Below are 18,997 nucleotides of genomic sequence, written 5' to 3' on the forward strand. Positions count from 1 at the left end.
TCTGGTGAACCTTCGCTGCACTCCCTCAATAGCAAGAATGTGCTTCCTCAAGTTAGGAGACCAAAACTGTACACAATACTCCAGGTGTGGCTTCACCAAGGCCCTGTACAACTGCAGCAACACCTCCCTGCCCCTGTACTCAAATCCCCTCGCTATGAAGGCCAACATGCCATTTGCTTTCTTAACCGCCTGCTGTACCTGCATGCCAACCTTCAATGACTGATGTACCATGACACCCAGGTCTCGTTGCACCTCCCCTTTTCCTAATCTGTCACCATTCAGATAATAGTCTGTCTCTCTGTTTTTACCACCAAAGTGGATAACCTCACATTTATCCATATTATACTTCATCTGCCATGCATTTGCCCACTCACCTAACCTATCTAAATCACTCTGCAACCTTATAGCATCCTCCTTGCAGCTCACACAGCCACCCAACTTAGAACATCGGCAAATTTGGAGATACTACATTTAATTCCCTCGTCTAAATCATTAATGTACAATGTAAACAGCTGGGGCCCCAGCACAGAACCTTGCGGTATCCCACTAGTCACTGCCTGCCATTCTGAAAAGTACCCATTTACTCCTACTCTTTGCTTCCTGTCTGCCAACCAGTTCTCAATCCACATCAGCACACTACCCCCAATCCCATGTGCTTTAACTTTGCACATTAATCTCTTGTGTGGGACCTTGTCGAAAGCCTTCTGAAAGTCCAAATACACCACATCAACTGGTTCTCCCTTGTCCACTCTACTGGAAACATCCTCAAAAAATTCCAGAAGATTTGTCAAGCATGATTTCCTTTTCACAAATCCAAGCTGACTTGGACCTATCACGGCACCTCTTTCCAAATGCGCTGCTATGACATCCTTAATAATTGATTCCATCATTTTACCCATTACCGATGTCAGGCTGACCGGTCTATAATTCCCTGTTTTCTCTCTCCCTCCTTTTTTTAAAAAGTGGGGTTACATTGGCTACCCTCCACTCCATAGGAACTGATCCAGAGTATATGGAATGTTGGAAAATGACTGTCAATGCATCCGCTATTTCCAAGGCCACCTCCTTAAGTACTCTGGGATGCAGAACATCAGGCTCTGGGGATTTATTGGCCTTCAATCGCATCAATTTCCCCAACATAATTTCCCGACTAATAAGGATTTCCCTCAGTTCCTCCTTCTTACTAGACCCTCTGACCCCTTTTATATCCGGAAGGTTGTTTGTGTCCTCCTTAGTGAATACCGAACCAAAGCATTTGTTCAATTGGTCTGCCATATCTTTGTTCCCCGTTTTGACTTCCCCTGACTCTAACTGCAGGGAACCTACGTTTGTCTTTACTAACCTTTTTCTCTTTACATATCTGTAGAAGTGTTTGCAGTCCGTTTTAATGTTCCCTGCAAGCTTCCTCTCGTACTCTATTTTCCCTGCCCAAATCAAACGCTTTGTCCTCCTCTGCTGAGTTCTAAATTTCTCCCAGTCCCCGGGTTCGCTGCTATTTCTGGCCAATTTGTATGCCACTCCTTGGCTTTAATACTATCCCTGATTTCCCTAGATAGCCACTGTTGAGCCACCTTCCCTTTTTTATTTTTATGCCAGACAGGGATGTACAATTGTTGTAGTTCATCCATGCGGTCTCTAAATGTCTGCCATTGCCCATCCACAGTCAACCCCTTAATATATTTCGCCAATCTATCCCAGCCAATTCACGCCTCATACCTTCAAAGTTACCCTTCTTTAAGTTCTGGACCATGGTCTCTGAATTAACTGTTTCATTCTCCATCCTAATGTAGAATTCCACCATATTATGGTCACTCTTCCACAAGGGGCCTCGCACAACGAGATTGCTAATTAATCCTCTCTCATTACACAACACCCAGTCTAAGATGGCCTCCCCCCAGTCGGTTCCTCAACATATTGGTCTAGAAAACCATCCCTTATGCACTCCAGGAAATCCTCCTCCACCGTATTGCTTCCAGTTTGGTTAGCCCAATCTATATGCATATTAAAGTCATCCATGATAACTGCTGCACCTTTATTGCATGCAGCCCTATTTCCTGTTTGATGCCCTCCCCAACATCACTACTACTGTTTGGAGGTCTGTACACAACTCCCACTAACGTTTTTTGCCCTTTGGTGTTCTGCAGCTCTACCCATATAGATTCCACATCATCCAAGCTAATGTCCTTCCTAACTATTGCATTAATCTCCTCTTTAACCAGCAATGCTACTCCACCTCCTTTACCTTTTATTCTATCCTTCCTGAATATTGAATACCCTTATCGCATGCCTTATGGAAATCCAAATACACCACATCCACTGATTCTCCGTTATCCACCCTTCTTGTTACATCCTCAAAGAACTCCAGCCGATTTGCTAAACTCATGGGGAAACAAGCCAAATTTGTGCAACCTGATCTCATAAATTAACCCTTTTCGCCCTGGGATCATTCTGGTGAATCTGTGCAGCTCCCCCTCCAAGGCCAATATATCCTTCCTGATGTGCAGTGCCCAGAACTGACTGCGGTGCTCCAGATGGGGTCTGGCCAAGGCTCTGTACAGCTGAAGCTTCACTTCCTCCCCTTTGTATTCCAATGACCTTGCGGAATGGAACATTTTCCCGAGTCTGTGTCATGTATAGAGTGCCAAGTTGCAGAGTTACAGTTACATAGAAACATAGGGCCCAAGTTTCCACATGATTCGTGCCTGATTTTTAGGAGTAACTGGTGGAGAACGGACTATTTTAGAAATCGCAATGCTCCACATTTTTTTTTCTGCAGTTCTAGTCAGGTAGAACAGTTCTAGTTTAGAATAGAATTTTTTCTTCAAAAGGGGGCGTGTCCGGCCACTGACGCCTGATTTGAAAGTTTCCACAGTGAAAATGTACTCCAAACTAAAGTAGAATGGAGCCAGTGAAGATTTTTGTAGAACTGAAAAAACCTGTTCTGCACATTAAAAAATCAGGCGCAGGTTACAAATTAGGCGTCCAGAACGAGGTGGGGGGGGGAGGGGGGAGGGAACTCATTAAATTCTACAATAAATCCTTATTTATACTTCTACAAATATTATACAAATAAATCCAACCTGAATAAACATTTATAAGCCAAGAAAAGATTAAATAAACCATCTTCCTACCTGTGTGAAAGTGCTTCAGCCAGGGAGAATTCTGCAGCCGTTCGTGCCGCTGAGCGGGAGGGGAAGAGAGAGAGAGAGAGAGAGAGAGAGAAGGGGAGGGGGGAGGGAGAGAGAAGGGGAGGGGGGAATAGAGAGAGAGAGAGAGAGAGAGAGAGAGGGAGGGAGAGAGAGAGAGGGGGGGAGAAAGAGGGGGAGGGAGGGAGAGAGAAGGGGAGGGAGGGAGAGAGCGGGGGAGGGAGGGAGGGAGGGAGAGAGAGAGGGAGGGAGGGAGAGAGAGGGGGAGGGAGGGAGAGAGAGGGGGAGGGAGGGAGAGAGAGGGGGAGGGAGGGAGAGAGAGGGGGAGGGAGGGAGAGAGAGGGGGAGGGAGGGAGAGAGAGGGGGAGGGAGGGAGAGAGAGGGGGAGGGAGGGAGAGAGAGGGGGAGGGAAGGAGAGAGAGGGGGAGGGAAGGAGAGAGAGGGGGAGGGAAGGAGAGAGAGGGGGAGGGAGGGAGAGAGAGGGGGAGGGAGGGAGAGAGAGGGGGAGGGAGGGAGAGAGAGGGGGAGGGAGGGAGAGAGAGGGGGAGGGAGGGAGAGAGAGGGGGAGGGAGGGAGAGAGAGGGGGAGGGAAGGAGGGAGAGAGAGGGGGAGGGAAGGAGGGAGAGAGAGGGGGAGGGAGGGAGGGAGAGAGAGAGAGGGGAGGGAGGGAGAGAGAGAGAGAGGGGGAGGGAGGGAGAGAGAGGGGGAGGGAGGGAGAGAGAGGGGGAGGGAGGGAGAGAGAGGGGGAGGGAGGGAGAGAGAGGGGGAGGGAGGGAGAGAGAGGGGGAGGGAGGGAGAGAGAGGGGGAGGGAGGGAGGAAGGGAGAGAGAGAGAGGGGAGGGAGGGAGAGAGAGAGAGAGAGGGAGGGAGGGAGGGAGAGAGAGAGAGGGAGGGAGGGAGAGCGAGAGAGAGGGGAGGGGGAGAGAGAGGGGGGGGAGGCGAGAGGGGGGGGCGGGTCGAGTCGGGAACAGGAGCGCGGGTCGGGTCGGGTCAGTCGGGGGGGGAGCGGGTGTCGGGGCGGGGGGGTGGGGGAGAGGGTGTCGGGTCTCGGGTCGGGGGGGGGAGCGGGTGTCGGGTCTCGGGTCGGGGGGGGGAGCGGGTGTCGGGTCGGGTCTGGTCGGCGGGGGGAGGGAGGGAGCGAGTGTCGGGGCTGGTCGGGGGGGGGGGAGCAGAAGCTGGCCGTGGGAGGAGCCTTATTCACGCAGCCCCAGTGAGGCCATTCAGCCAGGGCTAGGGGCTGTGTGCTTCGGGCCCCTTCCACACAGTTCGGCGCCTGGAACTACTGCACTTGCGTGCCGACTGTAGCGCGCATGTGCAGAGGTCCCGGCACTGTTTTCAGCGCCGGGACCTGGCTCCGCCCCCCCCACAGCTCGTGCTGGCTGCGCCGAGGGCCAGAGGACCTGTAAGAGGATTTTTTTAGGCGCCGTTTCAGGCGCGAAAAACGGGCGCCCAGCTCGGAGGGGCGCCCGTTTTTTTTCTTGTGGAAACTTGGGCCCATAGAAACACAGAAAATAGGTGCAAGAGTAGGCCATTCGGCCCTTCGGGCCTGCACCACCATTCAATAAGATCATGGCTGATCATTCCCTCAGTACCCCTTTCCTGCTTTCTCTCCATACCCTTTGATTCCTTTAGCCGTAAGTGCCATATCTAACTCCCTCTTGAATATATCCAATGAACTGACATCTACAACTCTCTGCGGGAGAGAATTTCACGGGTTAACAAATCTCTGAGTGACGACGTTTCTCCTCATCTCAGTCCTAAATGGCCTACCCCTTATACTAAAACTGTGTCCCCTGGTTCTGGACTTCTCCAACATCGGGAACATTCTTCCCGCATCTAATCTGTCCAGTCCCGTCAGAATCTTATAAGTTTCTATGAGATCCCCTCTAATCCTTCTCAACTCCAGTGTATAAAGGCCCAGTTGATCCAGTCTCTCCTCAAATGTCAGTCCTGCCATCCCGGGAATCAGTCTGGTGAACCTTCGCTGCACTCGTTCAATAGCAAGAACATCCTTCCTCAGATTAAGAGACCAAAATTGAACACAATATTCCAGGTGAGGCCTCACCAAGGCCCTGTACAACTGCAGTAAGACCTCCCTGCTCCTATACTCAAATCCCCTAGCTATGAAGGCCAATACACGATTTTCCTTCTTCACCGCCTGCTGTACCTGCATGCCAACTTTCAATGACTGATGAACCATGACACTCAGGTCTCGTTGCACCACCCCCTTTCCTAATCTGTCGCCATTTAGATAATATTCTGCCTTCGTGTTTTTGCCACCAAAGTGGATAACCTCACATTTATCCACATTATACTGCATCTGCCATGTATTTGCCCACTCACCTAACCTGTCCAAGTCACCCTGCAGCATCCTCTTAGCGTCTTAGCATCCTCCTCACAGCTCACACCACCACCCAGTTTAGTGTCATCTGCAAACTTGGAGATATTACACTCAATTCATTCATCAAAATCATTAATGTATATTGTAAAGAGCTGGGGTCCCAGCACTGAGCCCTGCGGCACCCCACTAGTCACTGTCTGCCATTCTGAAAAGGACCCATTAATCCCGTCTCTCTGCTTCCTGTCTGCCAACCAGTTCTCTATCCACGTCAGTACATTACCCGCAATACCATGTGCTTTGATTTTGCACACCAATCTCTTGTGTGGGACCTTGTCAAAAGCCTTATGAAAGTCCAAATACACCACATCCACTGGTTCTCCCTTGTCCATTCTACTTGTTACTTCCTCAAAAAATTCCAGAAGATTTGTCAAACATGATTTCCCTTTCATAAATCCATGCTGACTTGGACCGATCCTGTCACTGCTTTACAAATGCGCTGCTATTTCATCTTGCATAATTGATTCCAACATTTTCCCCACTACTGATGTCAGGCTAACCGGTCTATAATTACCCATTTTCTCTCTCCCTCCTTTCTTAAAAAGTGGTGTTACATTAACTACCCTCCAGTCCATAGGAACTGATCCAGAATCGATATACTGTTGGAAAATATTACCAATGCATCCATATTTCTAGGGCCACTTCCTTAAGTACTCTGGGATGCAGACTATCGGGCCCCGGGGATTTATCGGCCTTCAATCCCATCAATTTTCCGAACACAATTTCCCGCCTAATAAGGATATCCTTGAGTTCCTCCTTCTCTCTTGACCCTCGGTCACCTAGTACTTCTGGAAGGTTATTTGTGTCACCCCAACAATGTCACCTTAGCTCCAACTGCAAAACAGCGCCTGACTGCACAGGTGTGTCATGTTCAATTTCCTAACCCAGCCATCCTCTGACTGAGTGTGTCAGTTGCACCTTTTGTGCTAAAGTTTTGGGACTTACTGGAAGCTGAATTGATACTGGCCAAACTCGTTCCACATGGAAATTCTGCAGCCAGCAGCAAGGAAGTCTCATTGCCTCGATCTGAGATTATAGGAACATAGGCCGGAATTTTGCCTACCTCGGCGGGTCCGGTGTGAGTGGAGATCATGGCAGCTCATGACCCCGCTGCTGGCTCCTTCCCGCTGCTAAAAACGACCGTACATTATTGGAGCCTATTAAGCCCGCCCAGCGTGTTACCCGGCCCAATTAAATGGAGCGGGTCTGGTAACGTCAGTCATGATGTGTTTTCAACTGGGATCTTTAAAGGGACCATGGCCACATCAGATTTGATGTTTAATCTAACATCGTGCTGTCAGAGCACTGCAGCATTGGAGAGCTGCGAACACTGACAATGTCTGCACAGAGGCAGAGAGCTGCACCTAGGTTCTCCAATGACTCCCTCCATCTGCTTTTCAAGGGAGTCAGGGCACGCGGGGAGGTTCTCTTCCCTTCTGATGGGCGGATGAGACCTCCCCAGGACACCATCACAGCCTGGTTGCACATTGCAGAGGAGGGAACAAGCAGAGATGTGGTCAGGAGGACCTGGGTGTAGTGCCACAAGCGTTTCAATGATCTCAGTAGATCACGAAATGTGAGTACAAAATCACACTCAATGTCATCCTGCTGTGCCTCTCATCACATCCCCATCACTCTGCCTTCCCAACACTACTCCTGCATATCCATACTCATATTATGTGTCCTGGGTTGCCTTCATTCATCAGCATAATAACCACCTCAGAGAACTCAACCAGGTAAGATCATGGAATCATAGCATCTTACACCCCCCCCCGCCCCCCCCAGCTGTGTCAGCTGCGGCTCTGTCAGAAGGTTATGGGTTCAAGTCCCACTCTCTCAGGTGGATGTAAAAGATCCCATGGCTCTATTTAAAAGAAGAGCAGGGGAGTTATCCCCGGTGTCCTGGCCGATATTTATCCCTCAATCAACATAGCAAAAAAAACCCAGAATATCTGGTCATTATCACATTGCTGTTTGTGGGACCTTGCTTGTGCGCAAGTTGCTGCCGTGTTTCCGACATTAAAACAGTGACTACTCTTCAAATGTACTTAATTGACTGTAAAGCACTTTGAGACGTCCGGTGGTTGTGAAAGGCGTTCTATAAATGCAAGTTTTTCATTTCTTTTTATAACACTATCCCCACCAACCTTCCCGGCGCCGCTCCATGTTATTCAGACCTCTGCCACCTGTATCCTTCCTTTCAAGCGATGAATGAGATGAGCGCCGTATTCTAGCTTAGAAACCTGCATCTGATTTTTATGAATAATTACAGAGAGTGCAGTCAGGAGGCGTGTGATAGTGCCACAATGCACAGCAGGATGAGTTTATAAATGAATTCTATTTCCTTTTTGTGTGGAAATAACACAAATTATAAATTATACAAAGCAAATGTAAACAGGCATCAGTAATACTCACCTAATATCAAAATACCTGTAATCACTGAGTGTAGTGAGATGGTTATTATTTTACCTTCTGTGCACTGAGAATAATTATACAGTCGCCACTGCTAATTACAATGAGAAACCTGTGTGAGTGTTCACTTAATGATTTGTGCAATACCAAGATTCTGGAACAATTAAAGATTCCCCATAATATAATTGGGTCCATGCGCCTAGCATCAATAACATTTAACTTGTGAGAATTATCTCCTTCAGCAATAACTTGTGTTTATATAATGCCTGCAACATAGTAAAATGTTCTAAAATGCTTCACAGGAGCGTTATCAAGCAAAATTTGACACCGAGCCACATAACGAGATATTCGGCGATTTTGCTCAAAGAGGTAGGTTTAAGTCGCATTTTGAAGGGGGAAAAAGAAATGGGGAGGCAAAGAGGTTTAGGGAGGGAATTCAAGGCCGAGGCAACTGAAAGACACGGTGGAGTGATTAAAATCAGTAATGTGTAAGGGGCCAAAATTGGCAGAGAGCAGAGATCTCAAAGGGTTGTAGGGCTGGAGGAGGTTATAGAGATAGAAGGGACGAGGCCATAGAGGGATTTGAAAATAAGGATGAGAATTTTTAAATCAAAGTGTTGTCAGACTGGGAGCTAATGGAGATCAGCGAGCACAGGGATGGTGGGTGAACGGGACTTGGTATGAGTTAGGATACAGGCAGCAGAGTTTGGGATGAGCTCATGTTTTCAGAGTGTGCTGGGTTGGAGAGCAAATGCACTCGTAACACCGGCCCATTCCTATGAGTCTGTTCAGGCTGTTGGTTGGCGATCCAATTACTGAGGCACGCTCCACTCTGAGTTAACTGGTGTCCACCCATAGTACCTTCTAGTTAGTCACATGTTGCTCGACGTGCAGTCCTTTGGGACACTTCCACTGCCTCAAAGCTCAAACTGTTCTTTGTGTAAAGCAGAAGAGAGATGGGCCTAGTCACAGGGCTCTGTTGACACTGCAGGGGATGTGGGCAGGTTCAAGCTGGGTGGCTATTGTTTCGCTGGTTCTCTTCCCTTCCGACAAGTAAAATGGACCTTCAGCAGGTGACTTCAATCCACAGACTGAAAGTTCTCCAGGTTGGGAATGGCGGACACAAGCCCATGTCCTTCTATTGTGTGCCAGGACAGTACCTGCACACCAGTACATAAGAACATAAGAACATAACAAATAGAAGCAGGAGTAGGCCATACCAGTAGGCCAGCAGGAGTAGGCTCCACCATTTAATACAATCATGGCTGATCCGATCATGGACTCAGGTCCACTTCCCTGCCCGCTCCCCATAACCACTTAATCCCTTATGGCTTATCAGCCAATCAAACTGCAGAAGTCACCTGCACGGGGTGCCACAGGGATCGGTGCTGGGGCCTCAACTATTTACAATCTATATTAATGACTTGGATGAAGGGACCGAGTGTAATGTAGCCAAGTTTGCTGATGATACAAAGATGGGTGGGAAAGCAAATTGTGAGGAGGACACAAACAATCTGCAAAGGGATATATAGGCTGGCTAAGTGAGTGGGCAAAAATTTGGCAGATGGAGTATAATGTGGAAAAATGTGAGGTTATAGACTTTGGCAGTAAAAATAGAAAAGCAAATTATAATTTAAATGGAGAAAAATTGCAAAGTGCTGCAGTACAGAGGGACCTGGGGGTCCTTGTGCATTATTCACAAAAAGTTAGTATGCAGGTACAGCAATTAATCAGGAAGGCAAATGGAATGTTGGCCTTTATTGCAAGGGGGATGGAGTATAAAAGCAGAGAAGTCCTGCTACAACTGTACAGGGTATTGGTGAGGCCACACCTGGAGTACTGCATACAGTTTTGGTCTCCATATTTAAGGAAGGATATACTTGCATTGGAGCCTGTTCAGAGAAGGTTCACGAGGTTGTTCCAGAGATGAGGGGGTTGACTTATGAAGATAAGTTGAGTAGATTGGGCCTATACACATTGGAATTCAGAAGAATCAGAGATGATCTTATCGAAATATATAAGATAGTGAGGGGGCTCAACAAGGTGGATGCAGAGAGGATATTTCTACTCATAGGGGAAACTAAAACTAGGGGACATAGTCTCAGAATATAAGTGGCCGTCCATTTAAAACTGAGATGAGGAGGAATTTCTTCTCTCAGAGGGTTGTAAATCTGCGGAATTCTCTGCCCCAGAGAGCTGTGCAGGCTGGGTCATTGAATATATTTAAGATGGGGATAGACAGATTTTTGAGCGATAAGGGAATAAAGGGTTATGGAGAGCGGGCAGGGAAGTGGAGCTGAGTCCATGATCAGATCAGCCATGATCTTATTAAATGGCGGAGCAGGCTTGAGGGGCCAGGTGGCCTACTCCTGCTCCTATTTCTTATGCTCTTATGTTCTTATAACTATTGTGTGTGCAGATCCCTTTGTTTCAGTCATACAGGTTCCTAGAACTAGAAACACTGTGTCTCATGAGCAATACGTGGCTCTCCTGCAGTGATAATCCTTTGATTGGGGCAGCGAGCAGGAAGGTTCTATTTAAACACTGCAGGTGATAATCCCATAGACTTACCACTATCCCACTCAGTATTCCTGCATCCAATCTTCAAGCAGTGGGTAAAAATGGGACTCAAGTCAAAACTACTCCAGGATCTGAGCTTTCCATAAGCTTTACAATCATAAATTTATAACCCACTCGACATGTACCTCTTCCTAACCTTTCAGCGAGTGCCATCTCCTGTAATCCCATCCCCACATCCTTTTATTTTCTTCCTTTTTAAATACCTATCCAAACCATTTTTTTTAATCGTTCATGGGACGTGGGAATCGCGGGTGAGGCCAGTATTTATTGCCCATACCTAATTGCCCTTGGGAAGGTGGTGGTGAGCTGCCTTCTTGAACCACTGCAGTCCGTGTGGTAAAGGTACTCCCACAGTGCTTTAGGGAGGGAGTTCCAGGATTTTGACCCAGCGACGATGAAGGAACGCCGATATACTTCCAAGTCAGGATGGTGTGTGACTTGGAGGAGAACTTGGAGGTGGTGGTGTTTCCATGCGACTGCTGCCCTTGTCCTTCTAGGTGATAGAGGTCGTGGGGTTGGGAGGTGCTGCCGAAGAAGCCTTGGTGAGTTGCTGCAGTGCATCTTGTAGATGGTACACACTGCAGTCATGGTGTGCCGGTGATGGAAGGAGTGAATGTTGAGGGTGGTGGATGGGGTGCCGATCATTTTCTGTTCAATGATGCTATAGTCTCCATCTTAATCTTCTTCTTCTTAGGCAGTCCCTCGGAGTCGAGGATGACTTGCTTCCACACTAAAAATGAGTTCTCAGGTGACTGATGAGACCAATGTGGGACCTACAGTCTCTGTCACAGGTGGGGCAGATGGTGGTTGGAGGGACGGGTGGGTGGGTGCTTGTGTTGTCGTGCGCTCCTTCCGTTGTTTGTACTTGGCTTCCATGTGCTCCCGCCGAAGAGATTCGAAGTGTTCAGCGCTTTCTCGATTGCTTCTCCTCCACTTTGAGCGGCCTTGGGCCAGGGATTCCCAGGTGTCAGTGGGGATGTTGCACTTTTTCAAGGAGGCTTTGAGGGTGTCCTTGAAGCATTGCCTCTGCCCACCAGGAGCTCGTTTGTCATGTCTGAGCTCTGAGTAGAGCGCTTGTTTTGGGAGTCTCGTATCGGGCATGTGGACGATATGGCCCATCCATCGGAGCTGATCGAGCGTGGTCAGTGCTTCGATGCTGGGGATGTTGGCCTGAGCGAGAACGCTATCTGGCCAATGGATTTGCAGGATCTTGCAGAGACATCGTTGGTGATACTTCTCCAATGTTTTGAGGTGCCTGCTGTACATAGTCCATGTCTCTGAAGCATGTAGGAGGGCGCGTATCACTACTGCTCTGTAGACCATGAGCTTGGTGCCGGGTTTGAGATCCTGTATTCAAACACTCTTTTCCTCAGGCACACTGAAGGCAGTGTTGGACTTCGTCATCAATGTCTGCCCTTGTTACATAAGAACATAAGAACATAAGAAATAGAAGCAGGAGTAGGCCATTCGGCCCATCGAGCCTGCTCCGCCATTTAATATGATCATGGCTGATCTGATCATGGACTCAGGCCCACTTCCCTGCCAGCTCCCCATAACCCCTTAATCTCTTATCGGTTGTTGACATTCGGCTCCCAAAGTATGGAACGTGGTCTATGTTTTCCAAGACCTCATTATGGATCTTGATAATTGGGGGGGAAGTAATGTGTGGTGGGGGCAGGTTGCTAGAGAATCTTTGTAACCCTACGTAAACTAGAGGTGATCCAAAACTCAGCTGCCCGTCTCCTAACTTGCACCAACTCCTGCTTACACATCACCCCTGTGCTCACTGAACTACATTGGCTCCCTGTTAAAAATGTTTTATTAATTCACAGGATGTGGACGTCACTGGCAAGGCTGGCATTTATTGCCCACCCAAATTGCCCTTGAGAAGGTGGTGGTGAGTTGCCTTCTTGAACCGCTGCAGTCCGTGTGGTGAAGGTACTCCCACAGTGCTGACTTTGTCGTAGCGGTTCGTTACAACTGAGTGGCTTCCAAGGCCATTTCTGAGGGCAGTTAAGAGTCATCCACATTGCTGTGGGTCTGGAGTCACATATAGGCCAGATCAGGTAAGACGGCAGATTTTGTTCCCTAAAGGACATTTGTGAACCAGATGGGTTTTTCCGACCATGCAGTAGATTCATGGTCATTACTGATACTAGCTTTTTAATTCCAGTTATATATAATTAACTGATTTTAAATTAAGCAACGCCTCGATTTCAAAATTTTCATTATTGTTTTCAAATCCCTCTATGGCCTCGCTCCTCCCTATCTCTGTAATCTCCTCCAACCCCACAACCCCCCGAGATGTCTGTTCTACTCTAATTCTACCTCCTTGAGCATCCCTGACTATAATCGCTCAACTATTGGTGGCCATGCCTTTTGTTGTCTAGGCCCCAAGCTCTGGAATTCTCTCCCTTAACCTCTCAGCCTCTCTACCTCTCTTTCCTCCTTCAAGACGCTCCTTAAAACCTACCCCTTCGAGCAATCTTTTGGTCACCTGCCCTAATTTCTCCTTATGTGGCTCGGTGTCAAATTTTTTGTCTCATAATACTCCTGTGAAGCGCCTTGGTATGTTCCACTATGTTAAAGGTGCTATATAAATACAAGTTGTTGTTGTTGTTGTTGAATGGGGTGAATGTTAGCCCAGACGCCATGAAATCTTTTACATCCACCTGAACCGGCAGGTGGGACTTCAGTTTAACATCTTATCTGCGTGTCTCCACCAACACAGCACTTCCTCAGTACAGTCAGCCTATATTGTGTGCTTGGAGTGGGCTTTGAAATAATGCCCCTTTTTGACTCCGAGAACGACTGAGCCTTGCTGGCACTGATCGTTAAGGTTCCAGCATAGGAACAAAAACATTTTCCACCCAGATGTCTGAATGCATCTACTCCCAGCTAAATTTGGGACGCTAATTAACTGTAATCAGTATAAACGCCTCATGGTTTTGAGGTTCTATATCAAGTTCTCTTTAATCTAAAACAAATTCCTCTTTTTTTAAAAACTGGAAAAAAACGGTTTAACCATCAAATTAAAGTGGCTGTTCGTCAACTTTACTCCAACGTCAAACTTTAAGGAAAAAAAAATGACTGCTGAAAGCACTTTACAGTCAATGAAGTACTTTTGGAGTGTAGTCACTGTTGTAATGTGGGAAACGCAGCAACCAATTTGTGCACAGCAAGCTCCCACAAACAGCAATGTGATAACGACCAGATCATCTGTTTTTGTTATTGTTATGTATGCAACGCTTGGCAACCTGTATCATACCGCCACCAGAGGGCTTACCTGTTGGAGTCTCAAGGGATCCCAGCATCCCTTGGGAGCACGGTATATAAGCAGGCCTCCCATGCTGTACCAACATTCTGAAGTTTGAATAAAGGAGCTAAGGTCACACTTACTCATTGTCTACAGTACTCAGTTGTATTACTTCATTATGAGATTAACAACTGGCGACGAGATAACGAACAACCACGCGAAAATGCAGAGAACTGTTGGTATCCTGGAGAAATTCTCAGAAGGGGACGATTGGGAGGCCTTCATGGAGAGACTCAACCAATACTTAGTGGCCAATGAGCTGGAAGCGGACGAGAACACTGCCAAATGAAGCGCGATCCTCCTCACCATCTGTGGGCAACAACCTATGGCCTCATGAAGAATCTTCTAGCTCCGGTGAAACTAACAATCAAATCATATGAAGAACTGTGTACGCTGGTCCGGGAGCACCTAAATCCAAAGGAAAGCGTTCTGATGGCAAGGTATCGATTCTACACGTGTCAACAGTCTGAAGACCAGGAAGTGGCGAGCTACGTCGCCGAACTGAGGCGCCTTGCAGGAAATTGCGAATTCGATGGATTCCTTGAGCAAATGCTAAGAGACTTTTTTGTGCTTGGCATGCTTCGCAAAACTATTGACTGTTGAAACACTGAACCTGAGCAAAGCCATAACGATAGCCCAGGCATTTATGTCCACCAGCGATAACACCAAACAAATTTCACAGCATTTGGCAAGTACTGTACACAAAGTAACATTGTTTTCAGGCAGGAATGCATATGGCAGAACGTACACGCCGGCAACTGCACGACCTCAGATGACCCAGAGTCTGCCATCAATTGTTAATGCGAGGCAGTTAACACTTTGTTGGTGCTGCGGAGGTGATCATCGAGCCCATCAATGCCGCTTCAAACACAATGCGTGCAAAGGCTCTGGAACAATGGGACACCTCCAGCGAATGTGCAGACGAACTGCAAACCCTGCAAACCACCACATTGCAGAGGAGGATTGATCCATGGTGGATCAGGCTGAACTAGAGACTCGAACCAAGGAGGCCGAAGTGTACGGGGTACACACCTTCACTACAAAATGTCCACCGATCATGCTAAAAGTTGAACTGGACGGAATTCCAGTATCCATGGAACTGGACACGGGTGTGAGCAAAAAGGCGTTTGACAGGCTGTGGTGCAACAAGGTACACAGGCCCAAGCTTAGCCCCATTCATACCAAGCTAAGAACTTACACTAAAGAGCTGATCACTGTTATTGGCAGTGCAGCAGTAAAAGTCTCCTATGGTGGAGCAGTGCACGAACTCCCACTATGGATCATGCCAGGAGATGGCCCTACACTGTTCGGCAGAAGCTGGCTGGGAAAAATTCGTTGGAACTGGGACGACATCTGAGCGCTCTCATCCGTCGTCGACTACTCATGTGCCCAGGTTGTGAGCAAGTTTCCGTCGTTGTTTCAGCCTGGCATCGGAAGTTTCTCGGGGGTGAAGGTGCAGATCCACTTGGTTCCGGTACACAATCCATCCACCACAAGGCACGGGCGGTGCCATACATGATGCGAGAGAAAGTGGAAGTTGAGCTGGACAGGCTGCAATGAGAGGGCATCATCGCACCGGTGGAGTTCAACGAGTGGGCCAGTCCGATTGTTCCGGTTCTCAAAGGCGACGGCACGGTCAGAATTTGTGGGGACTATAAAGTAACGATGAACCGTTTTTCGCTACAGGACCAGTACCCACTACCCAAGGCAGACGACCTATTTGCGACGCTGGCAGGAGGGAAGACGTTCACCAAGTTGGACCTGACCTCGGCCTACATGTCGCAGGAGCTGGCGGAATCTTCGAAAGGCCTCACCTGCATCAACACGCACAAAGGTCTGTTCATCTACAATAGATGCCCGTTTGGGATTCGATCGGCCACGGCAATTTTCCAAAGGAACATGGAGAGCCTGCTAAATTCGGTTCCGCGCACCGTGGTTTTCCAGGACGACATACTGGTCACAGGTCGGGACACCATCGAACACTTGAAGAACCTGGAAGAGGTTCTAAGCCGGCTAGATCGCGTGGGACTCAGGTTGAAATGCTCGAAGTGTGTTTTTCTGGCACCAGAGGTTGAGTTCTTAGGGAAAAGAACTGCAGCAGACAGCATCAGACCCACCGTCGCCAAAACGGAGGTCATCAAGAACGCACCGAGACCACAGAACGTGATGGAGCTGCGGTCGTTCCTGGGACTCCTCTATTATTTTGGTAATTTCCTTCCCAGGTTAAGCACCTTGCTAGAACCCCGACATGTGCTGCTACGCAAGGGAGACAACTGGGTATGTGGGAAATCACAAGAGGCTGCTTTTGAGAAAGCTAGAAATCTGTTATGTTCCAAGAAACAGCTTGTTCTGTATAACCCATATAACCGTCTAGTGCTCGCTTGCGATGCATCTTCATACGGGGTCGGGTGTGTGTTACAACAAGTAAACGAATTGGTAACATTACAACCGGTCGCCTATGCATGTAGAAGTTGTCAGGCCGCAAGGGCCGACGGCATGATTGAAAAAGAAGCTCTGGCATGCGCTTATGGGGTGAAAAAAATGCACCAATATCTGTTTGGTCTCAAGTTTGAGTTAGAAACTGACCATAAGCCACTCATATTGCTATTCTCAGAGAGCAAAGGGATTAGTACCAATGCCAAAGATGGGCGCTCACGCTGTCTGCATACAACTATGTGATCCGCCACAGACCACGCACAGAGAACTGTGCTGATGCTCTCAGTCGGCTACCATTGCCCAGCACTGGGGTGGAAATGGCACAGCCTGCAGACTTGCTCTTGGTGATGGATGCATTCGAAAATGAAAAGTCACCCGTTACGGCCCGCCAGATCAGGACCTGGACCAGTCAGGATCCTTTACTGTCCCTTGTAAAAAAAACTGTGTCCTCTATAGGAGTTGGCCCAGCGTCCCAGCGGAGATGCATGAAGAGATCAAGCTGTTCCAGCTGCGCAAAGATGAAATGTCCATGCAGGCGGGACTGTCTTTTGTGGGTCAATCGCGTGGCAGGGAAAGGCAGGGAAACATTCATACGCGACCGACACAGTACCCACCCAGGCATAGTAATGATGAAAGCTATAGCCAGATCCCATGTGTGGTGGCCCGGCATCGACTCAGATTTGGAATATTGCACGCGCCAATGCAACACTTGCTCTCAACTAAGCAATGCACCCAGAGAGGCACCGCTATGTTTGTGGTCATGGCCCTCCAAACTGTGGTCTAGGATCCATGTTGACTTTGCGGGCCCATTTTTAGGTAAAATGTTTTTGATTGTTGTGGATGCTTATTCAAAATGGATTGAATGTGTAATAATGTCTGTAAGCACGTCCACTGCCAACATCAAAAGCCTACGAGCCATGTTCGCCACGCATGGCCTACCTGATGTCCTTGTCAGCGACAATGGGCCATGCTTCACCAGTGCTGAATTCAAGGAATTCATGACCCACAATGGGATCAAGTGCATCACATCTGTCCCTTTCAAGCCTGCATCCAATGTCCAGGCAGAACGGGCAGTTCAAACCATCAAGCAAAGCTTGAAACGTGTGTTGGAAGGCTCCCTGCAGATCCGCCTGTGCCAAGTCCTGCTCAGCCACCACAACAGACCCCACTTGTTCCCCCAGCCAAGCTGCTCATGAAAAGAGCGCTCAAAACAAGGCTCTATCTTGTCCACGTTGATCTCCATGATCACGTCGAGGGCAGGCGGCATGAGCAAAGCATGTACCATGATCGCGCAAACTTGTCACGCGATATTGAAGTCAATGACCCTGTATTTGTACTCAACTATGGACATGGATATGCTCGCACTATCATAGCTAAAGAAGGGAGTAGGGTGTTTCAGGTCAAACTTGCCAATGGACTAACTTACAGAAAGCATTTGGACCAAAAGAAACTGCGATTCACAAACAGCTATGAGCAACCCGAAGAGGACACCACCAACTTCAACCCTCCAACAAACACACAAGCGGCAACCGACTTCACGGTTGACTATGAAGCTGAACTCACCATTCCCAGCAGCCCGGCAAGGCCAGTTGCCCAGCAGCCCAGCGAAGAACCAACCAACTCACCCACACCTGCATTTGTACCGAGATGATCGACAGAGGATGAAAAGCCCCAGATCGTCTCATCCTGTAAATAAGTGTACTATTGACTTTGGGAGGCAGTGATGTTATGTATGCAACCCTAGACAACCTGTATCATACCGCCATCAGAGGGCTTATCTGTTGGAGTCCCAAGGGATCCCAGCATCCCTTGGGAGCACTGTATATAAGCAGGCCTCCCAAGCTGTACCAACACTCTGGAGTTTGAATAAAGGAGCTAAGGTCACACTTACTCATTGTCTACAGTACTCAGTTGCATTCGAGGGCCGGCATCCACTCGCGGGGTGGGACGTAAAGAGGAGGGTGCCAGCGCCCCGCGCCGCCATCTTAAGTGGTCTGCTGACTCTCGGGTCAGCTTCACTGACGGCTTGATAGCGTGGGCCATCGTGCAGCCTGGCACTTCGATTTGGGTACCGGGCCGCAGGCAAGTTAGAAGTAATCTTTTCACGCAGGTGCTCATGGAATGCATTGCTACTGGAGGTTATTGAGGCAGAGACCATTGCATGATTGAAAATGCCATTGGATCAATGTTAAAAAAGAAAGAACACAAGAATATATGAAATAGGAGCAGGAGTAGATCGTGGCTGATCATCGATCTCAAGGGTAAATATTGGCCAGGGCATCAGGGATAACTCCCCTGTTCTTCTTCGAAATAGTGCCATGGGATCTTTTATTTCCACCTTCGAGTGCAGACGGGGCCTCGATTTAGCGTCTCATCCGAAAGACGGCACCTCCGACAGTGCAGCATTCCCTCAGCACTGCACTGGAGTGTCAGCTTAGATTTTTGTGTTAAATTCCCCGGAGTGGGACTTGAACCCACGACCGTACCCACTGAGCCACAGCTGACACCGAGGGGAAAGAATGTATATCAAAATTTGCAAAAGTTATGAAAGGGGGAAAATACATTGAGCCCATCGATGCTGCCCCTTCCGCAGACAGCCTGCAATCTGTTCGAGCCATTTAGCCATCCGAGGAAACATTGAACATAAATCATTCCTAATCCTAAACGGCAATGAAATACTCAAATGATTATTGTTTCCAAACCGTACTG

At 48.3% G+C, this 18,997-nt stretch overlaps 1 long non-coding RNA gene across 1 annotated transcript in view; it reads right to left on the reverse strand.

Moving 5' to 3' along the window:
- The window catches only part of LOC139229835 (uncharacterized), a 61,821-nt gene extending 55,136 nt beyond the window's left edge, over positions 1-6,685 (reverse strand). Inside the window, exon 1 of the long non-coding RNA XR_011587825.1 lies at positions 6,608-6,685. This is a non-coding gene — a long non-coding RNA (uncharacterized lncRNA). The remainder of the gene's footprint in view (positions 1-6,607) is intronic.
- Positions 6,686-18,997: the final 12,312 nt, after the last annotated feature.

The sequence above is a fragment of the Pristiophorus japonicus genome, chromosome 2, assembly GCF_044704955.1.
Source record: "Pristiophorus japonicus isolate sPriJap1 chromosome 2, sPriJap1.hap1, whole genome shotgun sequence".
Classification (NCBI taxonomy): domain Eukaryota; kingdom Metazoa; phylum Chordata; class Chondrichthyes; family Pristiophoridae; genus Pristiophorus; species Pristiophorus japonicus.